Source organism: Prionailurus viverrinus, chromosome A1, assembly GCF_022837055.1.
Source record: "Prionailurus viverrinus isolate Anna chromosome A1, UM_Priviv_1.0, whole genome shotgun sequence".
Lineage (NCBI taxonomy): Eukaryota > Metazoa > Chordata > Mammalia > Carnivora > Felidae > Prionailurus > Prionailurus viverrinus.
This window is the reverse complement of record NC_062561.1, coordinates 56,836,194-56,858,070: the sequence shown is the minus strand read 5'-3', so window position 1 is coordinate 56,858,070 and position 21,877 is coordinate 56,836,194. Positions and strand designations below refer to the sequence as shown.

At 35.1% G+C, this 21,877-nt stretch overlaps 1 long non-coding RNA gene across 1 annotated transcript in view; it reads right to left on the bottom strand.

Annotated features, from left to right (window-relative positions):
- LOC125176838 (uncharacterized) overlaps positions 1-21,877 on the bottom strand; it is a 297,248-nt gene that overhangs the window by 203,453 nt on the left and 71,918 nt on the right. Inside the window, exon 2 of the long non-coding RNA XR_007156413.1 lies at positions 6,838-6,920. This is a non-coding gene — a long non-coding RNA (uncharacterized LOC125176838). The remainder of the gene's footprint in view (positions 1-6,837; positions 6,921-21,877) is intronic.

Below are 21,877 nucleotides of genomic sequence, written 5' to 3'. Positions count from 1 at the left end.
ACAGATGGCTGAATTGACTTAGTGAATAATCATTCATAGTTACAGCAAAGCTAAAATTATATTAAATTCCAGACCTCTATTTATGCACTTTTTTTTTCTCATTAAACTTTAGAAGATAGAAATACATAGTTTATACTTACAGAATTTAGTGCAAAATTCCAAAATAATGAGCACAGATTGTTTTTAATCCTAGATTTTATTAGCTATTTGTACACCTGATTAAATGGTTTTCAAACTGTATCTCTTTTTAAAAAACACAGCAGGTGTCTTGTCTATAAAAGTACGCAAAACCATTCTGATGTAATGCCCAATAAGAAATAAGCACGCTTTAAATACTTTGAACATAATAGCCTGACAGTAAATGTTTTTTCTTGTAAGAATTCATCTTCCAGAAACTGGAGAGTGTTAACAAATTTAAAAGGAAATACATTTCGTGCTTGTCCTTCACTTTAATGGTATACTATTCTTACTTAATCACCACTATAAAAGAAATTAAAGTCTAAATAAAGTCAGGAAATGAGTTAACTTTATAGTTTGGTTCAACTGGGAGAACAGTTATACTTAGCCTTGTAGATATTATTAGTTACAATCTATGAGGACATTTTCAAAACCTTGAACTAATATTCCAGTACCATCCTAACTCAATTCCACATAAAACACATATTTTATGACTTATATTTGTATTGAAAACTCTTATAAATTATAAAAAGAGTTAACTTTTATGGAAGAGAAGTTGGATATCCTCTTATATAAAATCATCTAAAACTTCACTCTATTTAGGAAAACAAGTTTATTCTCCTTTGACTAAACCTAAATTATGAACTATATATCTTAATGGGAAAATACTGCTTTAATAGCATATTTATTCACATAGAAATAAAACAGGGCACTGCTAGATTCTCATTAAATTATTACCAACAATAAATGTTACTTCCAGAGCTTAGATAAAATGAACAGAAAACCAAACCACAGGTGTAGTTAAAAGCTAAAAGTCCTGGATAAAAATAATTATGAAGACTTAATATCATACAGAATTCCTATCTGGGGCGTATTTAAGATTTTTCTTAGTCTTCTATGCTCTCTATATCTTGCATTTCTTTTCTCTCATTTTGAAGTAATTGAATAATGAACTGCCTTCTCATTTCCTTCCTTTCTTCCTCTTTTTTTCCTTTCTTATCCTTTAAACACTGTTATTCATTTTAATTTGTTTTTGTTGTAATTTTTGTTTTTGGTTCTTGTTTTCTCTAAAACATGCAAGACTTACTTTTGAGGTTAGATCATATGTAATGTGTCAATACTTAAAACAATTAAAGACATCTCCTTGGAACATATTTATTTTACACGCAAATTTGAAATAAACATTTCTCAAAAGGTTGATGAAATAGAAGATTAAACTGCTTCAACTAACCTAATATTTGAAACTAAGTAAGTCATCATTTTATGTCAGCCACTGGTCTAAATTAACCATTACTGGTTTGGTTAACATTGAAGAAAAAACTGATTCAGAGATATAAGTAGGCACAAATAGCATTTTATGCTTGATTTTTTTTTAATTTCCTTAATAATACTTACTATTAAATCTTAAGAAAAAATAAATTACTGTATCTTATGTTTTCTGTTTGGCAACAGGCAGTCTCTGGCTAATTTTTTGTAAGATTTCATTTTTTTGGACACTTTCAAGTTCACAGCAAAATTGAAAAGTAGGTACAGAAAGTTTTCATATAGCCCTTGCTCTCACACACCCATAGCCTTTCCCACTGTCAACATCCTCACCAGAGTGATGCATTTGTTACAACGTATAAACCTATATTGTCATATATTAATCCTGACTTTCGGAAAGCAATCTTCATGTTGGTAAGTATATCTATCACATCTTTTTAACAGTCCTAGGCTAAATAAGGCTGCTCTGGATTAGTGAAATTAAAAGCACTAATAGTTGAGAATGACGACTCAACCAAGTGGTATAAATGAATCTGGATCTGGGAAGTGACATGTTTTATAGGCTGAGACACATAACTTGCCCAGGAGACTGAATGAGTAAAGCTTCTGAAGTTGCTCCTGCTAAAGAGAAAGCCTGGCCATGACTCCCTTTCTTTAGTTAATCTGTCCCTGCTTTCATTTGGGAAATGGTATTAGGCTTATTCTTTCCTTTATCTGAAGCAAGTTCACTATCTATAGCTGACATGTTATTTTGCTAGTTTCTCACTATATTAGCACTTCCACATCAGCTGAAGGAAAAGTGGGCCTTAATGGTTTTCCCTCATGGAGGGAAAAATGAAGTTATCTTTCAGCCACCTCTAGCTCTATACTTTAGGATGGCCCACTGCCATTAAACAACAACAACAACAAAGAAAAACAACAATAACAAAGATGTCCTGTGCTTGTATCATCTAGCTAGCTTTTTAGAGAATCTTAGTCAGGTTGGGATTACTGCTGTAGCTATAAAGAGTATATTATTTGCCATATATATAGGCATATGTATACATATAGTTGTGTGTGTACATGTATAGACACACACTTTTTTTTTTCTTATTCTTCTACTTCCTTCTCCTCTTCTTCCTCCTTTCTTTCTTATTTTAATAGTAATTTTTTGATGTTTATTTATTTTGAGGAAGAGAAAGAGAGAGAGCATATATGCACAGGGGAGGGACAGAGAGACAGGGAGGGAGAATTCCAAGCAGGCTCCACGAGGTCAGTGCAGAGTCTAATACAGGGCTTGATCCTTTGATTGTAAGATCATGACCTCAGCCTAGATCAAGAATCAGATGCTTAACTGACTGAGCCACCCAGGCACCCCTTCCTTCTTTTAATGTTGCTTTATATTGAGGGTACAGGTAGGCATTTCAAGATACTTATCAAGGATTCAAAATAGAGTTAACTTCTTCATTTCTTTGCATTTCTTTCAATTTCAAGCAAAAAGAGAAAAAATTATTTCTTTACCCGAAGTAGGTTAAAAATAACCAATTTTGCTTGTTTGCTTTACATAAATTGGTTTATAAGATCATGTTGGCTTATTCTTAAGAGAACCACAAAAAAAATTGTGAATATCAAAAACATTTCAACAATGTTTTGAGGTACTGATGGTGTATAAAAGTAAAGCATATACAGACAAAATTAATTGCAGGTACTATATAAAAATGAAATAAGTAAAAACATTTGAGAATTTCACACTTAAGAAATATTTAATCATTAATAATTTCAATGCTTTACACAGAAGTACATATGCTAATAGGCCTTAAGCTCACAAATATACTGGGATATTGATAAAATGGGTGATTATTGCTTTATTTTTTAAATCTGAACTTTAATTCATTTTCCTTTTTTAATATTCAATTTTCCTATCTAAAATTCTATTTGGTTCCTTTGCCTCTAATTAACATGTGATTATCAATTATTTATTTATATATTTTTGTTTTTACTTTATAGGCATTGTACTATGAGATAATTTATTCTGAATTGCTTCTCAGTAAATTACGCTAGGTATTTTGTCTTAGTCACAATGTCCTAGTTTAAAAAATTCTTACTTTCTTAAATATCCAAGACAATATTTTATGGCTTTGAAAATATGATTTTGTTATATTTATACCAGTATTTCTATGAATATGAGACTTCTAAATAAAAAAAGAACGTAATTTAAGGTGTTACTCCCTATGAATCATGACTGAATTAAATAAAAGGAATATTATTTTACCTTTTAAAAACTTTTAAGATTTAAAATTTTTTTCAATGTTTATTTATTTTTGAGAGACACAGCACAAGCAGGGAAGGGGCAGAGAGAGGGAGACACAGAGTCCGAAACAGACTCCAGGCTCTGAGCTATCAGCACAGAGCCTGATGAAACTTTTAAGATTTTTAGAATATATAGTTGCCAAATATATCAAATAAACATATGAAATAAATAAAAGATTTAAAGAATAGATGCATATTATCATAATATAGACATCCTAAATGCATACTTTCTGTCAAAAAATATATCATGCTTTATTGATCTATTTGCTACTTCATAAAACTTTCATTAGCCCACACTGGTTTGTTAAGACACAAATAAATCTGGTTGTAATCATCTAGTTAGCAATATTAGTTTACATTTAATAAACAGATATAGCCAATTATATTATGTGTTATACCATAACACATAATTACATAATTATCTTTATTCAGAAGCTATATATTTAATTGAAAATTATGTGTGTGTTTCACTATTTTTTAAATTCTGCTCAAACTTAAGTGTCCAAATTCATAAAAGGTAAGAGAGTATCGATCAGTTTAGTCACTTTTAGTTGTTTTATTGGTAGCCACCGCTCAATCTGACTCTCCACAAAGCAGTAAATAGAACTCTACAAATATTTTATACATATGAAGCCACTTCTGTGTCTTTCACTCACCTTAAATCTCTATCCTTACAGTCAATGACAGAGTTATAACCCAGATTCGAAATTCAAAATGAAATTCAACAAGGCAAAGAAAATATCTAAGATCAGTTAAGTACATACATGTAATCCTGCTTTGTTCCCAGACTTTTACTAGTTTCAGGTCTCCTCTAGGGTCAGGCTTAAGTTTGCAAATTTCTATCAAGAAAAAAACTGCAGGTCAGATATGGCCTTTATAGTATGCCATATGAATGAGTTTTTACAATTAGGCCCTGGAGGAGAGTACCTATGTCATTCTTAAAACTTTTTCTCTTAATTTCAGTGTAATCAGTGTTATTAGCAAGTGTTACATTAGGTATATTAGTTTCAGGTGTATAATATAGTGAGTCAACAATTCTATACATTACACAGTACTGATTCAACAATTGTATACATTATTCAGTACTGTTCATAGTAAGTACAATCTTAATCCCCCTCACCTATTTCGCCATCCCCCCACCCATATCCTCTCTGGTAACCACCACTTTGTTTTCTATATTTAAGAGTCTGCTTTTGTTTGTTTGTCTCTTTTCTTTTTTATTTTGTTTCTAAATTCCACATATGAGTGAAATCATATGGTATTTGTCTTTCTCTGACTGATTCATTGCACTTAGCATTCTACCCTCTAGATCCCACCATGTTGTTGCAAATGACAAGATTTCATTTTCTTTGTGGCTGAGTAATATTCCACAATATGTATGTATGCATATGTGTGTGTATAATATATGTTACATATATATGTGTGTGTATGTATATACATTCTTGTATTAATTAATTGTATAATTGTATTAATTAATTAATTGTATAATTCTTATATTAAGAAAAAAGTTCTTATGTAAAAAACATTATACCACAAGGAACTAGAAAAAAAAGACAGTTATCTGAAATTTAGGAGAGGAAGGAAATAACAAAAAAAAATGAGGAATATATAAAACAGAGACCAGAATAACAATAACATAACATTGAAAATAATGACCAGTTTTTCTAAAAAAATAAACAAAATTGGCAATGCTTTAACTATAATAACTAAAGAAAAAAGAGAGAAGATTCAAAAACCAAAATGGGAAATGGAAGAGAAAACAATAAAATGGGACCAAAGATATATATAATGAGATACCAGATTAGTATAATTATATACTAACAAATCAGATAACTTAGGGAAAAAAAACATAATTCTTAAAAATACACAAGTTACCAAGATTGAATCATGAATACTGAATCCAAGAAACAGGAAATCTAAGACCAATAACAAGAATGAAAGTTGAATTAAGAATCAAAAATCTCCCAATACAGAAAAGCCCAAGACTATATGGTTTCATCAGTGAATTCTATCGAAGATTAAAAAAAAAAGTTAATGATAATCTTTATCACAATCTTACAAATAATGGAACAGAGGGAACACATTCAAAATCATTCTATGAGGCCAGTATTATTACCCTGATACCAAAGCAGGATCAAAGTCCCAGTGCAGCAGGCCTGTCCCCCAGAAGTCCAGCACAAACAAACCCCTGAGGGCAAACAGAGAAAAAAGGGACAAGAGACAATCTCCAGAAATAAACACAAAACAAGTAATAAGATGGCAATACATACATATCTATCAATAATTACTTTGAATGTAAATGGACTAAATGCTCCAATCAAAAGACAGAATCAGAATGGAGGGGGGGGGGAAAAGACCCAAATATATGCTGCCTACAAGACAGTCATTTTAGACCTAAAAACACCAGCAGATTGAAAGTGTCAAGGTGAAGAAATATTTATCACACAAATGGATGTCAAAAGAAAGTTGGAGTAGCAATACTTAGATCAGACAAACTAGACTTTTTTTTGTTTTAGGATTATTTTTATCCTGATTTGGTATCAGAATATCTGTCTTATCCACAGTCTCCACAGGGCATTTTATACCCCACAACCCAGTCCTCATGCCTTGGATTCTTCCCACAGTATTCTACTTGTTATTGTTCAATCTCTTTTCACACTTTACTGCCTTTGCTCATTTATTTTCCTATGGGAAACTTCTCAAGGTTAATGAGCAAAACACATTAAATTCTGCAAAATGAATTGATCACTACCCACTTTTTCAATGACTCTAGGAAGGATATATAGTTTGTGGTAAATAAAACTGAAAGAAGAAAGATTTAAACCAAGCCAGGAAAGATTAAGTTTGTATCACCTTCACATGGTTAATTATTTTCTAGGAAATATTTTTTGGTTTCATCATAGAATAGTAACAGCAACACAACATGACTGATTCTATTTAGGGAAAGTCATTGTAACTATGTGATAATTATTTATTCCTCCTAGCTTAAAACAGTTTAATTTTATCCTGCCATTGTCCTTCTTCTGGATATAGTTCAACCTATGTTAGTATGTGTGTAAATCTATAGGGAAACATGAAAAATAATTACTTCATGTTAATTCCACTTACTAAATATTTGCCGCACGTTGAGCTCTGTGTGAATCATGTTCCTCCTACGTTAGGCTTCTGAAAAAGCCAAAATTATCCACCACCTGTACAAAAACCACAGAGAGTGCATTTAGAGTGTTAAATTCTTTGCTGAATTTCATTTCACATATTTATTTTGCTTTTACCCTCATTGATTAACCTAAAAAATTTCATTTGTGTTTATTTTTGCCATAGCATGCATTTTTGTAAGCCATTTTAAATTCAGCTGAAATATAATCATGAAGAAATAAATAATATTATGGTTCTCCTTTATTCCCAGGCAATGTATTTGTACAGAATCTCCTAAATCATAGTACCTTGAAATGAATTGAGGCTACAACAACATTTGCAGCAGAAAAATAACTACTACTATAAAGCCTTAATTAGCTAGAACCTATAATTAGCCAGCATTCATTAAAGATTATTTGAATTCACACAAATGGTGTATATATAAGTAGCCATGTGCACTTAGTTTAGGAGAATATTTCTGCAAGACTATTTACTATAAAAAGATGAATACACATAGATATAAGCAATTGTAATTGTATTTATATGTGAGCACATGGTAAATGTACATAGAGAGACCAAGCAGCTAAGCCATTTTGTTATAATGGAAGGACATCTATATTACATAAAACACTGTATTCGTTGTCTGCCAAACTGTTTTTTGTTTGTTTCAGTTTGTCTGTTTTGTCATTCTGTGACAAAATTACAGGACGGCAATAATGGCATAGCAACCAAAAGCTTAAAGCCTTTCTCAGGAGAAAGGAGACACTACTTTGTGATAACACATGCTTATTCTATTTGTGATTTACCAAGTAAGACTGATGTGAAAAATTTTTTTTTCTCAAAGTGACAAATATCTAAATTCCCTAAAACTATTCAAATATATCAAATGTTTATTAAATATTTAGTAGCATGTTAAACATTTTTTAACAAAAACTTAGTGATAGTTTATTAGCACTTCTAAAAATGTTGACTTATCTATAAATTGGAATAGAAATAAATGTGAAGCCCATTAATTTCATAGCTGAGCATTATTTGCACGGGTTTTGGAGTCATCAAACTTCAGTAAATTATCTTCTATGAGACTTCATTACTTTATTTATCTGATATTTTTTTAAATATATTTTTAACCTTTATTTATTTTTGAGAGACCAAGACAGAGCATGAGTGGGGGAGGGGCAGAGAGAGAGGGAAACACAGAATCCAAAGCAGGCTCCAGGCTCTGAGCTGTCAGCACAGAGCCATGTGGGACTCAAACTCACAAACCATGAGATCACGAGCTGAGCTGAATCAGATGCTTAACTGACTGAGCCACCCAGGCACCCCATATTATCTGATGATATTTAATTCTTCCTCATAAGGGTTTTCACAAATCCTGGTACCTTAAGTTTTTTAACGACCTTAAATATAACACTATCTACAACAAATAATTTAGACATTATAAAATTCTTTATAACTACTTGTTTTTATATCAAGGCAACTTGCATATTCATCTTGTACAAATTATGTATATTCCTTTGTAATTCTACAGCAGTAGTTTATTTACTCTGAACAACTTGCATAATGATATCTATAATCATATGTATTCATCCATTTGAATTACATGTTCTTACCTCCAAGGGGTGTGGTTGGAAATTAATCTGTGCAAGTGGAACAAAGAATGTGTAGTATGACTTGGTCTATGCTTTCTGTTCTTGACTGTACCCTGTGCTAGCCAACTGAGATGGTTAATCTTATGGTAAATTGGCTAGGCCATATTACATGGGTATCTGGTCAAAAAAATCTCTGGCTGTTGCTATGCAGGTGTTTCTTTTAGATAATATTAACATTTAAATCAAGACTTTGAGTAAAGCAGATTACCTCTGTAACACAGATGGGCCTCATCCAGTTAAAGGCATTAAGAGAAAGCCTGACTTTCTCTTAGCAGGAAGGAATTCTGCAAGCAGTTGGCCTGTGGGCTCAAATTGCAACATCAAGTCTTCCCTGGGTCTCCAGCCTGCCACCCTACCTTGCAGATCTTGGACTTACCAGCCTCCTCAATCACATAAAGGAACGGCCTTAAAATCAATCAATCAATATCCCACGGCCCTCCCTATTTCCTATTCATGCTCTGGAAAACCCTTACTAAAACAACAACAAAACTACATATATTCATTTTGAAAACATCTTACAAGGGAAAATGTTTGTCATTAAGGTAAACTTTGTCCATCTACTACATGCTAGGTATTGTGTTAGGGGCAGCCAAAAAACAAACAAACAAACAAGTAAAATATGGGTCATACTATGAGATGACTAGAAAACTGTGTGGGGAAAAATATATGAAAACAAAGTATTTAAAATAAATAGTACTATATTTAATCAGAGATGATGGAAAAAGGAGAAGAAGGAAGCCCGAACTATAAAAAAAGTTGTTAAACAATGAACCATAAGGTAGGAAACATCTGGAAAGATGGAAAGAAAAAGCATAAAGGTTTACGAACACCATACAAGATATTAAATTTTATCCTATGAATTAGGGAATTCATTGAAAGTTTTTAAGCTTAGGTATCAAATGTGTGGGTTTAGATTTTTATTTTGATCACTCTGATAATATTATAGGTGATGAATTTCCACAGGGTGGGAACAGAAGACAGAAAATTACCTGGGAAGATGGAGGCGTAGGAGGACACTGGGCTCACCACATCCTGCAGATAACTTAGATTCCACCCACACCTGCCTAAATAACCCAGAAAACCGCCAGAAGACTAGCAGAACAGATTCTCCGGAGCCAAGCATAGACGAGAGGCCCACGGAAGAGGGCAGGAAGGGCGGAGAGGCAGTGCGCACTACAGGGACTGGCGGGAGGGAGCCAGGGCAGGGCAGCCTGCCAGCAAAGCAGAGCCCCCGAGTCTGGCTCGCAAAAGTGGAGGGGCCGGACGGAGTGTGTTCGAACAGCAAGCAGGAGTTAACATCTGGAAGGTTATAAGCTAACAGCTCTGCTCCGAGAGCAGGAGGGCTGGAGGACAACAGGAGAGTTGTTGAGCCCTGGACAACAGAGCGCAGCTTGGTGGGGAACAAAGGTGCTCACCAGCGCCATCTCCCTCGCCCATTCCCCAGCCAGTTTGCTTGCACCGCGCAAACACCCAACGCTGTGCTTCTGCGGATCCATCACTCCAGTGGGTCTGACTCCCTCCCAGTGCCACAGGGCCCCTCACAAAGCAGATCTCCAAAGGAGAAGCGAGCTGAGCCTGCCCCTCCCGCCCCCGTGCACCTTGCCAATCCACCCCAGCTAATACACCAGATCCCCAGCACCACAAGCCTGGCAGTATGCAAGTAGCCCAGACAGGCCACGCCACCCCACAGTGAATCCCGCTCTTAGGAGAGGGGAAGAGAAGGTACACACCAGTCTGACTGTGGCCCCAGCGGTGGGCTGGGGGCAGACATCTGGTCTGACCATGGCCCCACCCACCAACGCAAGTTATTCAAGACAGCACAGGGGAAGTGCCCTGCACTCCTGCACCACTCCAGGGACTATCCAAAATGACCAAATGGAAGAATTCCCTCAAAAGAATCTCCAGGAAATAATGACAGCTAACGAACTGACCAAAAAGGATTTAAACAATATAACAGAGAGTGAATTTAGAATAACAGTCATAAAATTAATTGCTGGGCTTGAAAACAGTATAAAGGACAGCAGAGAATCTATTGCTACAGAGATCAAGGGACTAAGGAACAGCCAAGAGGAGCTAAAAAATGCTATTAATGAGCTGCAAAATAAAATGGAGATGACCACAGCTTGGATTGAAGAGGCAGAGGAGAGAATAGGTGAACTAGAAGATAAAATTATGGAAAAAGAAGAAGCTGAGAAAAAGAGAGATAAAATAATCCAGGAGTATGAGGGGAAAATTAGAGAACTAAGTGATGCACTACAGAAAAATAATCTCCACATAAATGGTATTCCAGAGGAGGAAGAGAGAGGAAAAGGTGCTGAAGGTGTACTTGAAGAAATAATAGCTGAGAAATTCCCTGATCCAGTGAAGGAAAAAGGCATTGAAATCCAAGAGGAACAGAGAACTCACTTCAGACATAACTTGAATCAATCTTCTGCATGACATATCATAGTGAAACTGGCAAAACACAAGGATAAAGAGAAAATTCTGAAAGTAGCTAGGGATAAATCAACCACAGGGAAAAGTCTGGAAAACCCCCAAAAGCATAGAGGCTAAAGAACACCCTACTAAAGAATGAATGGGTAAACCAGGCAATTCGAGAAGAAATTAAAAAATATATGGAAACAAACGAAAATGAAAATACAACAATCCAAATGCTTTGGGATGCAGCAAAGGCAGTCCTGAGAGGAAAATACATTGCAATCCAGGTCTATCTCAAGAAACAAGAAAAATCCCAAATACAAAATCTAACATAACACCTAAAGGAAACAGAAGCAGAGCAGCAAAGACACCCCAAACCCAGCAGAAGAAGAGAAATAATAAACATCAGAGCAGGAATAAACAATATAGAATCTAAAAAAACTGTAGAGCAGATCAATGAAACCAAGAGTCATTTTTTTTGAAAAAAATAAACAAAATTGATAAACCCCTAGCCAGACTTCTTAAAAAGAAAAGGGAGATGACCCAAATAGATAAAATCATGGACGAAAATGGAATTATTACAACCAATCCCTCAGAGATACAAGCAATTATCACGGAATACTATGAAAAATTATATGCCAACAAACCGGACAACCTAGAAGAAATGGACAAATTCCTAAACACCCACACACTTCCAAAAATCACACATGAGGAAATAGAAAAATTGAACAGACCCATAACCAGCGAAGAAATTGAATCGGTTATCAAAAATCTCCCAACAAATAAGAGTCCATGACCAGATGGCTTCCCTGGGGAATTCTACCAGACATTTAAAGCAGAGGTAATACCTATCCTTCTCAAGCTATTCCAAAAAATAGAAAGGGAAGGAAAACTTCCAGACTCATTCTATGAAGTCAGTATTGCTTTGATTCCTAAACCAGACAGAGACCCAGTACAAAAAGGTAACTACAGGCCAATATCCCTGATGACTATGGATGCAAAAATTCTCAATAAGATACTAGCAAATGGAATTCAACAGCTTATAAAAAGAATTATTCACCATGATCAAGTGGGATTCATTCCTGGGATGCAGGGCTGGTTCAACATTCGCAAATCAATCAACATGATACATCACATTAATAAAAGAAAAGATTAGAACTATATGATCCTGTAAATCAATGCAGAAAACATTTGACAAAATTCAGCATCCTTTCTTAATAAAAACCCTCGAGAAAGTCGGGATAGAAGGAACATACTTAAACATCATAAAAGCCATTTATGAAAAGCCCACAGCTAACATCATCCTCAATGGGGAAAAACTGAGAGCTTTCCCCCTGAGATCAGGAACAGGACAGGGATGCCCACTCTCACCACTGTTGTTTAACATAGTGTTAGAAGTTCTAGCATTAGCAATCAGACAACAAAAGGAAATCAAAGGCATCAAAATTGGCAAAGATGAAGTCAACCTTTCACTTTTTGCAGATGACATGATATTATACATGGAAAATCTGATAGACTCTACCAAAAGTCTGCTAGAACTGATACATGAATTTAGCAAAGTTGCAGGATACAAAATCAATGTACAGAAATCAGTTGCATTCTTATACACTAATAATGAAGCAACAGAAAGACAAATAAAGAAACTGATCCCATTCACAACTGCACCAAGAAGCATAAAATACCTAGGGATAAATCTAACCAAAGATGTACAAGATCTGTATGCTGAAAACTATACAAAGCTTATGAAGGAAATTGAAGAAGATATAAATAAACGGAAAAACATTTCGTGCTTATGGGTTGGAAGAATAAATATTGTTAAAATGTCAATACTACCCAAAGCTATCTACACATTCAATGCAATCCCAATCAAATTTGCACCAGCATTCTTCTCGAAACTGGAACAAGCAATCCTAAAATTCATATGGAACCACAAAAGGCCCCGAACAGCCAAAGTAATTTTGAAGAAGAAGACCAAAGCAGGAGGCATCACAATCCCACTTTAGCCTCTACTACAAAGCTGTAATCAAGACAGCATGGTATTGGCAGAAAAACAGACACATAGACCAATGGAATAGAATAGAAACCCCAGAACTAGACCCACAAACGTATGGCCAACTCATCTTTGACAAAGCAGGAAAGAATATCCAATGGAAAAAAGACAGTCTCTTTAACAAATGGTGCTGGGAGAACTGGACAGTAACATGCAGATGAATGAAACTAGACCACTTTCTTACACCATTCACAAAAACAAACTCAAAATGGATGAAGGACCTGAATGTGAGACAGGAAACCATCAAAACACTAGAGGAGAAAGCAGGAAAAGACCTCTCTGACCACAGCCACAAAAATTTCTTACTTGACACATCCCCAAAGGCAAGGGAATTAAAAGCAAAATGAACTCTTGGGACCTCATGAAGATAAAAAGCTTCTGCACTGCAAAGGAAACAATCAACAAAACTAAAAGGCAACCAACGGAATGGGAAAAGATATTTGCAAATGACATATAGGACAAAGGGCTAGTATCCAAAATCTATATAGAGCTCACCAAACTCCAGACCCAAAAAACAGATAATCCAGTGAAGAAATGGGCAGAAAACATGAATAGACACTTCTCTAAAGAAGACATCCAGATGGCCAACAGGCACATGAAAAGATGCTCAACATCGCTCCTCATCAGGGAAATACAAATCAAAACCACACTCAGATATCACCTCACGCCAGTCAGAGTGGCCAAAATGAACAAATCAGGAGACTATAGATGCTGGAGAAGATGTGGAGAAACGGGAACCCTCTTGCACTGTTGGGGGGAATGCAAATTGGTGCAGCCACTCTGGAAAACAGTGTGGAGGTTCCTCAAAAAATTAAAAATAGACCTACCCTATGACCCAGAAGTAGCACTGCTAGGAATTTACCCAAGGGATACAGGAGTACTGATGCATAGGGGCACTTATACCCCAATGTTTATAGCAGCACTCTCAACAATAGCCAAATTATGGAAAGAGCCTAAATGTCATCAACTGATGAATGGATAAAGAAATTGTGGTTTATATACACAATGGAGTACTATGTGGCAATGAGAAAGAATGAAATATGGCCCTTTGTAGCAATGTGGATGGAAATGGAGAATGTGATGCTAGGTGAAATAAGTCATAAAGAGAAAGACAGATACCATATGTTTTCACTCTTATGTGGATCCTGAGAAACTTAACAGAAACCCATGGGGCAGGGGAAGGGAAAAAAAAAAAAGAGGTTAGAGTGGGAGAGAGCCAAAGCATAAGAGACTTTTAAAAACTGAGAACAAACTGAGGGTTGATGGCGCGTGGGAGGGAGGGGGTAGGTGATGGGCATTGAAGAGGGCATCTTTTGGGATGAGCACTGGGTATTGCATGGAAACCAATATGACAATAAATTTCACATATTAAAAAAAAAGAGAGAAAATTACCGACAAGGTTATTGTATTAAGCTATGGAAGAAATGATAAAGACTTGAGCTAATAGAGGTGGAATTAAAGGTACACATTTACAAATATTAATGAGATTGATTTGGGTATGGAGACCTTCAGAGACTTCTATTGAGATTTCTAGCTTGGGTCAATGGTGAATATGGCTCCCAAAATAAGACATACCAGAAAAAAGAACAAATGCACAGGACAATATAATGATACACATTAAATGTTGCATTTAAGACATTAAATAATTATATGCTATAAATTAATTTAGTTTGTCCAATAAGCTGTTACTAAGTATGTACCTTGGTTTTTGAAGTTCAAAGAGTAGACAAAGAGTTTTTCTAGTCATGGACAAACGAGGGGATTTCTGCTTTATTCTATGAATAAGAAGTAAACACATTTGTCTCTTTCTAGTGCTGTTAGAATTAAAATCCTTTTAATCAAAGAGAATGTCCTTTTCTTGGATATTCCCTTGGGCTTCTCATATACTAGGATATTTCCAACATAGTCCTCTTAAAACAAACCATGTTTCATTTATTTCCTGATACTGATTAAAGAGATACTCATTATTAGAGAAATTACAGGTATTTTCCTCAATAACCTTCTCCTTTCTTGTGTGTATGATTATTTGGGGGAATATATCACAAAGTTAGGAAGATTCTTCCTTTTTTTCTAGGATTTTATTGTTCTTATTTTGCTTCTCCCCTTTGGTGAGGATATATGTATAATATTTTAAAAACATTAGAAGAAACTGAACTAGAAATAAACAGGTCATGTTCAAATTATGGCTCCATGTAGCTCTAAATTATGTAATATTGAGGAGATTTAAATGTGAGGAAATGTGAAATATGTATTTATAGCCTATCTCAGTTATTTTTTTGTAGGAATAAAGTTTAATGTATATGAATACTTTTAGAAGATGGATTTATACTTTGTAAATATTGATTACAATTTAGTGAGTTAAAGCTCTTCTTTAGTTGTGAAAAAAATTTAGTTATAAATCCAAATTTCTGATTACAGAATTCCTGCCCCCTTTCTGTAAATGCTTTAATTTTTTTCTTCTAATAGAAATAAGTAAATTCAACTCCTTTTGTTTGCAAGAAGAAACATATGCAGATTACTATAGTTAAGAGTAGTTTATCTAAAGGGTGTGTAGGGAAGTTCTTACAATTGGTTACTGATGTAGGGGTATCCTATGATTCCATCCCCCTACCAAGAAAATTCTTCTTTGTTTCCACTTCTTATCTGCTCCACCTCTCTTATCACTCTAGTCTCTGTGTCTCAATCACAGATTCCACAACAAGCAGGATTTGTTTTACTGGGTAATCACTACTGTACACAGACAAATCCTTCAAGCAAAGTGTTTTTCCTCATAAGTGACTCTAAGCAGACTAAAGATGGATGACACTGGGAGGGCACCACCTCTAATTTAATCAACTTGGACCAAGTTGACAGAATCACAGTAATGAAGTGCAGGTCATTCTGAGACTAACCACTCCTGGCGGCTTGTTGATCAGATATCTTTACACAATGAAGACTTTCAGACAACTACTAGAAAAACAGTTCAGGCTATATATATTTCACAATTTTATGATAAAAACTTGGGATTTTTTATGGATTAATGATTATATAAATGTACTCAAATAAACAAATATTTCTATGAAAATAATTTGACAAGAACAACAAATGGTGCTGGAGAGAATAAAGCAGGGAGACAGAAAATAAGAATCAAGATAGGAGAGGGGAGCCTGGGTGGCTCAGTTGGTTAAGCGTTCAACTTTGGCTCAGGTCATGACCTCGCGGTTCGTGAGTTCGAGCCTGACTTTGGGGTTCACTCTCCAGTTTGGACCCTGGAGCCTGCTTTGGAGTCTGTGTCTCCCTCTGTCTGCCTCTCCCCTGCTCATATTCTGTCTCTCTCTCCCTCAAAATGAATAAACATTAAATAAAATTTTTTTAAAAGATAGGAGAAAGATTTTATAAAATTTAGTATGTGAATTTAAATTTTATCAAAATAGTCTTAACATGATGTATAAGCATATTTGCAAACAGTTTACCTCAGGATAACCCAGGTCAAGAAAACTATAGAGAAAGCATGCATCAGGAAGAAAATCATACGGGGAAAAAAAGATCATTTTGTCTTTTTAATTCTGAAAACTACTGTGCCAAACAACTATTTATAGTTTCAGGTGTTGGTAACAACAATTTGGTAGGCAGAATAATGCCCCCCACCAAACAAACAAACAAAACCCAAATATTCATATGCTAATCCTTAGAACCTGTGAATATGTGAGATACAACAGCAAAGAGGAATTACAGTTGCACATGGTCAACACTGCTAATCAGCTGACTTTAAAATGGGGAGATTATCCTGGATATTCTAGGTGGGCTCGATACAACCACAAAGGTTCATAAAAGTAAAAATGGAGGATGGAAGGAGAGAATCAGAGAAAGAGATGTGTTGATAGAAGCTGAGGAAGAGGGAGGAGATATGAGAACTTGACCCATTGCTGACTTTTATAGAGAAAAGGGGCCACACACCAAATGCAGGCAGCCTCTAGATGCTAAAAGAGATTCTTCTTAGAGGAAATTTAGGTTGCTAATAAACTGACATTAAAATAGGGTATCTTGGATTATTCAGATTGTCCAGTGTAATTACAAGGGGCCTAGTGAAATGGAGCTAGAAGGTTGAAGTAAGAGAGAGAGAAGGGGAGCAAAGGTCCATGAGGAGAGAGCACGCTCCACTGATGGCTTTGGCTATGGAGGAGGAGGCAGGTAACAAAGGAACTTCAGGTTATCCATGGAAGAAAGCAGAATGTGAAAGGAGATGGATTCTCCCCTAGAACATCCAAATGGCGTGCACCCTGGCCAACACCTTGATTGTAGCCCAGTAAAACCTGCATTTAATGTCAAAAGCTTGAAGAATGGTAAGATAATAAATTTATAATGTCTGAAGCCACTAAGTTTGTGATATTTTATCCCAGCCATGAGAGAAAACTAAAATAAGTCTAGTTTTTTCTAACAATTTTTAAACTAAGCAAATCCACAATTAGACTAAGACATAGTACTTGCCCTAAAGCTTTTAATCAAGGAAGATCAAGCTGTAATAATGAATTTGGGATGTATAGACTATAATTAGTGACAAGGATCATTTTCCTAAAACATCTTCAATTTATGTTATATTTATTTAAAGCGGTGATATCAGTATTGGTAATAGTCTTTTCCAACACTCAGGGCAAACAACCTGATGTATTGACCCTGATGGAAAACTTATTTAAAGAACAAAAACAAATCAACAAAACCAATGACAAGAAAAACAAAACAAATAATAATAATAATAATAATAATAAAAACCAATGGGCTCACTCTCCAATAGCATGGAAACATAATCTGAGGAAATTCTCAGACCACAGATAGCCCAGGTCCCATGTTAAAAAACCAAAAATACAACAAAAACATAGACAAAAAGCACTGTGAATACTAGATGGTATAAAAGGAGTCACTGTGGTCCTTAAGACACTAAGGTTTGTGTGGGCCCAATATAGTGAACCGTACGATGCTTTTCCATGAAAATGAGCATGTCACTGGTGAATAAGTTCAAATAATGAATAAAACAAATTATGGAATTAAAGATATAGAAATGTTTTGTTGTCCAAACATTAGAAAAAATACACACCACAGAAAGTTAAGAATAAATGGATAATCAGAGTTTTAAAAATATATCCTTCGGAAAAATTAGGTAATTTATAAACAAACTATTTACTGAGTACAGTGAAAAGAACAATTCGTTAAATAACTTTAGTATCACACACTATCTTCAGATCTATTTAAGCAAGAAGCCAATATTTTATAAAGTAAACTGGAGAGAAATAAAACATTCTGGAGCAACAAATGTAAATATAACTTACTTTCAAGACTGTTCGAGCAAATCAAACATCCCTGCAGAGGCTGCAGAAACAGGGCTGACCCCAAATACCCTGGTTATAAATGAAAGCCCAGGGACTCCCTATGGATGTTCCACTTTTTTTCATTTTTTGTTTTTTACATAGCATTTATCACCACCATTTACTATTATTATGTATTAAGTTTTTGAGTTGTCTCTTACCCCTGGGACAAAAGCTCAACAAAGTAAAGGAGTTTTCTTCTATTTTGTTATCTAACGGATCATGAAATGCCCACAACAGGTTTTGATAAATAACAATTTCTAAATAAATATTTTACATAAAATGAATGAAAACCATGTAGGGCAGAGACATTTAAAACTGACTACTAATAAATCAATACAAAACAACAATCCTCAACCAAATCTTTTGATTTTATAGACTTCCCAGTTAAAAAAAATTACAAAATTCTTAGAGTTAATGGACAGATTAGATAATATCTGAGGATTAAAATCAAGATTCTAGTGCTTAGAAAGCTCAAAGCCAGATAAGGATAAATACTTGCTAATAGTCACAATTTATGTTTGTATTTGTATAGAATAACCAGGATTTATGACAAATATTAACAGAAACTTACAAGCTTTATTTTAAAAGGTCAAAAACTGTGTATGCTATTTTCTCCTTCAAAGTCAAATTAGGAGGTCACTTTCTTTCTAACCATTGTATGAAGCTGTTATATCTTTCATTTCAAGCCTTAATGTATAGCAGTCCCACTAACTGAACATTTTTCTTCCTCCACCTAATTATTTAGATTCCTCCCTTCTTTAATATGCCCCGGAAATTTATGTCACAGAGGAGTCACTAATAGTTTATTCCTTAGATTACCCTAACATCCACTCAGTATTTTTCCAGTATTCAATTTAAACATAAATTCCATATTTAAAAAAATGTCTTCTCTACTAACTTAATTGGAATGAATTTTAGCTCTATTAATGGACTAAAACTCCTTCATGGTACAGACATAATTGTCCTGCCTCTCTTTAGTTTGTAGACTTCACTGCACATTCTACCTGCTTAATATTCATCTTATGATGGCTGGTAATTGGGACAGGCAACCAGATTTGCAGAAGCTTAATATTGGTTGACATGTAATATTTTTTCAGCTCTACTGAGGTATAATTACAAACAACATTTTAAGATATTTAAAGCGAACTTCACAATGATATTTGTATACTCTGTGAAAGGATTCTTCCCTTCTAATTAATTAACACATCCATCCACCACCTCCCGTGTATGCATGTGTGTGTGTGTGTGTGTGTGTGTGTGTGTGTGTGTAGATGAAAACATTTAAGTCCTACTCTCTTGGCAAATTTCAATTACACAGTACAGTGTTTTCAACTACAGTCACTATGCTATATATTAGATCCTCAGACCTTATACATGTTTTGTTTGTTTTGGTTCAAAGCAGTTAACTTTTGTCTTAAAGTATACAGATTCATGATATCTATTAAAGTAAAAGATATTGGAAAACAGTATTGCTAAATCATAAGTTCTTAAGCTTTAAGGTCTTCCCCTGCTCCCATGATTATTTATCCCCACATAACTCCACTTGACTCTGGCTTTTCTTCTTATAGTTTATGCTTGTTTAGGATGTTCAATAGGCTTTCCTAAAAGGATAGAGCACGGACATTGAGTTCTGGAATCAAATTGTGGTTGAGCTGCTTAGTAGATATGTAACACGATGCAACTGATTTAATTATGTCAAAGAGAAATAAATCCAGGTATGAGTTAGTGTAAGGATGGATCTTAATCAGTAAGATATCATTGCAATAGGGAAGTGGGTCTAGCTTGAACTGAACTCAATCTCAGTTGGTACAGAGGTGACTGGGTGTTTTAAAGGGAGAATAAATGAGTAGTGAGGGGGGAAGAGGGGCTTGAGTCAGGAAAGTGAAAAATTACAAAGGGTATGTAAGTGTAAATGCTAATTAGGCCAGCTGTGTGGGCTACACAGAGCCTTGGAGACAGAGGCCCTATCATTTCTGATGATGACATTTCAAAGTTATGGCTCAGTTCCTTGAGAAAGACACACCCGAGTTGCAAAGATACATATAAATCTCAAATTGACAGAGAAAGGAATCCTTTCTGGTAAATGTTCAAGAAAGGGTGGTAAAGGTCCATCCTCAGACATCAGCTAGGACAAATAGTAGATTCTTTTGGCATCCTTAAGAAAGTAAGGGAGGCTATGGTCATTCTAGGGATGCTGCCTTGAGCTACTAGAAACTATGTTAGAGGGGCACCTAGGTGGCTCAGTTAAGCACTCAACTCTAGATTTTGGCTCAGGTCATGATCTCACAGTTTGTGAGTTTGAGACCCTCATCAAGCTCTGCACTGTCAACGTGGAGCCTGCTTGGGATTCTCTCTCTCTCTCTCTCTCTCTCTCTCTCTCTTTCTCTCTCTCTCTCTCTCTCTCTCTCTCTCTCTCTCTCTCCCTTTCTCTCTCACTGCTTTCCCCCCACTTCTGCATGCGTGCACACACGTGTGTGCTGTCTCTCCCTCTCTCAAAATAAACTTAAAAAAAAAGAAACTATGTTAACATCTTTTACCTTGGGAGGGGTATGGATGAAATTGTTTATGTTGAATCTGTGAGTTTTATAGGCCAAGGTTGAGGTCCATACTAGAAGAAGGATCAGGAAAGTCTGGCTACAATTTGGCCAAGGTGAAAATCTTTGTCAATTCCCACTATTGGAATAACTTTCGAGGCCCAAGAAGGAGCTACTCCTACCTGGGATGCCACATCAGCAAACTAAAACTTAGATAACTTTCTTATCCCTGCAAATGTTCCACTTGACCAGAAATGCAATATATTTGAAGCCAGTTTCCAAATACCAAGCCAACTCTAAGCTCTCTACTTATTTCCTTCTTTTTTTTTTCTCACCCCAAACAATGTTAACTATGTGACCCCAGTCTATCAGATATTTTACATTTTTCTCTTCCTTGTTCTTTATTATTTACCCTCTCAAAAGCTTCTTAACTCCTATCCCATTTTGCAGTTCTCCCAATTGAAGCTACACACTTTATTAAGTGTTAAATAAAGTTTGTATCACCTAAATTGCTTTCTTTAATCATTTTTAACACCACCTAGAAAGTGGCAGTATATATTATTTTCCTATCTCATAAATGTTAAATACCCATTTCATCTGCCCTTTTTCTCCTTGTTTTGAATGCAGTTCTCTGAGAACGTAATGCTGGAGCTACAACAACTATTTTGAGACAACTATTTTGAGGAAACAAATTAAAAGATGAAAAGCCAACCCCCGTTAAAAAACATAGTACTGTGGAAAGTCAGAGAGAGACTTGATTTTGATGACGTCACTGAAACATGAGTCCAAATCTATAACCATCTATTTCCTGTCTCCCTTTTCTTTTCAATAAACTTTTATTTTTTGAAAAGTCTTAGATTTACTGAAAAGTTGCAAATGTAGTACAGAGAATTCCTACATACCAGTCATCAAATTCCCCTTATTAACAACTTACTACTATTGTGCATTTGCTACAAGTAAGAAATCAACAATGGAACAATAATATTATCAAAGCACCATACTTTAGGGGCGCCTGGGTGG